This window comes from Chiloscyllium plagiosum, unplaced genomic scaffold (genome assembly GCF_037043375.1).
Source record: "Chiloscyllium plagiosum isolate Xiang-an unplaced genomic scaffold, Cpla_swu_hap1 HiC_scaffold_41, whole genome shotgun sequence".
In the NCBI taxonomy this organism is placed as follows: Eukaryota; Metazoa; Chordata; class Chondrichthyes; order Orectolobiformes; family Hemiscylliidae; genus Chiloscyllium; species Chiloscyllium plagiosum.
Window position 1 is genome coordinate 32,222,718 of NW_028270179.1, and position 4,348 is coordinate 32,227,065.

Genomic DNA, 4,348 nt, shown 5'->3' on the forward strand with positions numbered 1-4,348 from the left:
GAATCATTGGAGAAACCGAAACGTTCAGGGTGGAGGCGATTCATGTTCGAAAGTCAGAATGGATTCGGAGGGCTGGCTTCTCACTAATGGTTTATGATTGTTGTTTAACATTGTACAGGACAAGACCATCAGCTGAAGGAGGGTGGAAGGTGGGAACCAGCAGGAAGATTCCTTTACCATATCTTCCAATACGACAGGGCCTCCCGGCGGGTGGTGATGGATGCATGTGGCTGCACTATGTGATTCTGTGAGCCTCGCGTTATTGGAACTACAATTTTTGAATGATTCTGTCTGTTTTTTGTCTATGATCTTCCCTCCTTCCGATCAAATGGATGAAAAAATCACTAGGGTATGGACAACAGACAATGCAACGAATTTTATTGATACAATTCAGAAATCAGCAGGTGAAGTGTCATTAGATCTACACAATAGAACATAGTCAATTTACAGAAATCACTTGGCCCGTCTCACGTTTTTCTCTTTAGATTCATTTTACTTCACATCGATTTTCTCTTGCAGCAGTATCCTCCGATGACACACATGCCCATTACCGTGATTTCATGCTGAAGACAAGGGGATCGTTTGCAGATTCCTTTCTCAAATGCACAAGCTTTGAAGAAACCTATTAAAGAGAAAGGGACAGTACAGTGATGTCCACTGCAAAACAATTAACACTCAGTGTGTCACTGAATCAAGTATAATGACATCCAGAACTTTATCTAGTGAAGCTAGAGTGATTGAATCGAGGAGGTGGATACCTGAGCTTTGCACAGTATTCTCAGTGTGGCCTTACTAAGGGGTGTAAAGATGATACCGCAACCAATGCTCTCAGTGCTGTGTTATGAAGGGATATAGAGACTAGAAATGTCCACTTGCTCCCATTGTAGTCACTGGCAGAAGACTGTACACTGCCCTGCAACTGTTTCTGAACCGAGAAATGTGGAGTCCAGACCCATGTACAGTGTGGTCATACAAAGGCAGATTGAACCATCTCTATGTACAGTGAACAAGGTGGAAAGTAACTAAGGGCTATGGAGACAAGGTCCTATCCCAGTGTGAACGAAGTAAGGTAAAACCGAGAGATAAGAAGAATATGAAGCTTCACAGGGGTCTTGTGTTGTCTTACCCAGGGAGATCAAGGCCATTCCTTAATTGTTCCAAGTAGCATCTTAGCAAGGGACAGAGGGACCAGAACTGCGCAAAGTGCTCCCAGTGTGACTTAATCAATGGATACGTAAAATAACTCTGTGAACAGTGTTTTCTTTCAAACAGGAAGAAAACAATACAGAAGGAGATACACACGAGCAGGTTATCAAGCACTTTTCGATTAGATTCCCGACAGTGTGGAAACAGACGCTTCGGCCCAACAAGTCCACATCGACCCGCCGAAGTGTAACCCACCCAGACACAGTTTCCCCTGATTAATGCACCTAGCACGAGCATGGCCAATCCAACTGAACTTCACATCTTTGGACTGTGGGAGAAAAATCGGACCACCCAGAGGGAACCCACACAGACACGGGGAGAATATGCAAACACCACACAGACAGTCGCCTGGGGCTGGAATCGAACAGGGACCCTGATGCTTTGAGGCCTCAGTGCGAACCACTGAACCACCGTGCCGCCCATTTGTCAATTGTTTTGTTTTAAGTATTGTTTTCGAGAATATATTGTGTTTGTACGGAGTGCATTCCACAACCCGGGGCTAAGACAGCTGAACAAAATGCAAACAACGAGTCACTGCCTAATCTCTTAGAATTAATCAGAATTAGAGTGGTCTGGGCATCAAGAAGCGTTATCGGGACTAGGGGATATTGCAGAGTTCGGGTGCGGCGGGTTAAAGAGAGATTTTTAAACGTCTCCCTTTACAACATGGAAACGAAGTTGCTGAGAACAGTTTATTTGTGAACAGTTTTTGAGGGTCGATAATCAGCAAATTAAATTTAAAATTTCCTCCAAAATTTTCCAAAATGGAATGATAACTTTTCATTCAGAGCAGGTGGGGATGGGAATTCGGCTTGATTGAAAGAAGGCAAACAATCAGTCAAAATTCAATTGCAAAACAGCACACGTTTGAGGGGCTGGTGGAGTTCTAGCCCGTTTTCAAATAAATGCACTAACCAGTAAAGAAAAGCCTTGGTCTTGGTTGTCCATCCGCAATGATTGGCTCGACAAGCACCAGAACGATTTGCAGCAAAACCAGTGATTTCATCTTTCTCTCTAGAGTCTTTCAGAGTCACGATGGGCTGACTGTAACAGGGAGGCACTTTATACCAAATGAGATGCTATTCTGTAGTTAATAACCGGAGATCAAGTTGAAGATTGGATCCACGTTGTGTTCATTATAAAGTCATTTCACAAACTAAGATGAAATGTAACTGAAATTAAAGGTTAAGCGTTTCTGTCAATTAGTCATTTATCAGTGAACAGAGAGGTCCAACTGTATAGTTGTTGACATTATGAAACTTCACAGGCAATGCTCAAACTGGACAAGCGAAGTAAACCATCGTTCCTGCGCTGGCTCTTTTCAGTTCTCCCACAAAGTGCTCGCAGTGACACACTGGACTGAATGGCTGACCCTTTTCATTACATTTATATTTTATTCGTTTCGTACTTGTGAACCTTATTCCTAAATCAAATAAAGCAACACTGCGTGCTAATGCTTTCGTGAAAAATGTCATATTACATTGAAAACAACCAGGGAACGGGAATCCCTGAGAAATAACTGATTGACATAAAGGCTTAATCGTTCATTCACGTTACATTTGGTCTTAATGAAATTAGCACAACTTGAATACAATTATCAACGTTAATATAACATATGCTTTGTATGTTGTACACATCAGCGACGAAATTGCGATTATTAAAGAACAGTCTGGAAGTTCAGATTTTGTACCTGCTCCAAGTTGCTGCTGCTCTTGGTGAGGGAACTGTCCCTTTAACAGTTCCAACGTGGGGCCAACTGCAATATATCCGGGATCATTATAGACTATTGTTTGCTCAGCACGTTTACAATTCACAACTGTTCTCCGGCAGATCACTGTTTGAAGGAAATGGAGAGGAATGAATGAAAAATGTGCTGCATTTTCTCAATGGATGCCTGGCCCTATGCTGGTGCAGCCGATGATCGGTATTGCAGTTGTGGCTTTGGTTGATCTTGCTGGGCATAAATATATCATACCGCGCACTCTCGGTAGGAACATCCTGGGAAGGAGAAGAGACCATTCAGGTCCTCACGCTTGTGCAAATGCAATATCATCGCGATAGACATACTTTTATGTCCTTCGACTTCCTCAGTCTTCTGTGGACCACAAGATCATTAGATGTCAGAGCAAAAATTAGGTCATTTGCCCCATGGAGTCTGTTTCATCTGTCAATCAAGGTTGATAAGTTTCTACCTCCATGCTCCCACTTTCTTTGATCCCCTCAATGCTCAACTACCTTTGTATCTCAGTTTTAAATATAATATTGTGACTCGGTGGTGAGCCTTTCTTTAATTAAACCAAACAACCAGAAAAGCTCACTATGTCACGTAGTCTGTTAAAATATGATTAACAGAGAACTTTCAAATTCAACCATATAAAGAAAAGAAATCGGACAACTGATGCATAATTCACTGTGACTTCTGGAAGACCGTTTCAAACTTCCATGATTGTTTGTGTGTCGACACTCTTTTTAACATCTCTCCTGAGCACTCTGGCCCTAACAGTGACACTCTGTCCACTAGTTCGAAAATATCCAATCAGCAGGATAAATGAATATTAATCCACCTTTACCCCTCCCCATTCTACCACTGCCCCGTTGATAGCTTAAAGTTTTCCATCAGATCTCTGATCTTCTAAAGTCTCGAGGCAAAAAGCTTAATTTGTTTAATCATGTTAACTTAACATTGAAGGTCAGCTATTATTTTTGTAATACAATGTTGTACTCCCTCCATCAAAAACGTATCCTTCCTATGGGGTAGTGCAAAGATCTCTTCACGCCACGCTGGGTTTCCGCTGTTGGGGAAATTGAGTCCTGTCAAATATCCTGACTTAAAGATGTTTAGGTGCATCCAGACATTCGGACATTTATTTGATAGAAATATTAACATTTGGGGAATGCTCGGTCAAGTATCAACGCAGTTCAGAACATAGAAGTAGTGGCGATGTTTGGAAAAGCAAATCAGGACAAGACTTATTCCGTTAATGGGTCAGGTTCTTGGGAGCATTCCTGAACAAAGAGAGCAAGGTACCTTGGGGAGCAAGATACATAGTACCTTGAAATTGGGTTGTTGATAGGCGGGATAGAGCATAACTCGTAGAACACCGAATATAAAACCAGTGCAGGTGCTTCACCTGTCGATGTT

General features: G+C 42.1%; 1 long non-coding RNA gene across 1 annotated transcript; it reads right to left on the reverse strand.

Moving 5' to 3' along the window:
• Nucleotides 1-361: 361 nt before the first annotated feature.
• LOC148138214 (uncharacterized) lies at nt 362-2,264 on the reverse strand. The gene is made up of 2 exons (XR_015754053.1): nt 2,122-2,264; nt 362-622 (listed from the first exon to the last, which is right to left on the reverse strand). It is a non-coding gene; the product is annotated as an uncharacterized LOC148138214 (long non-coding RNA).
• Between the last annotated feature and the right edge of the window lie 2,084 nt (nt 2,265-4,348).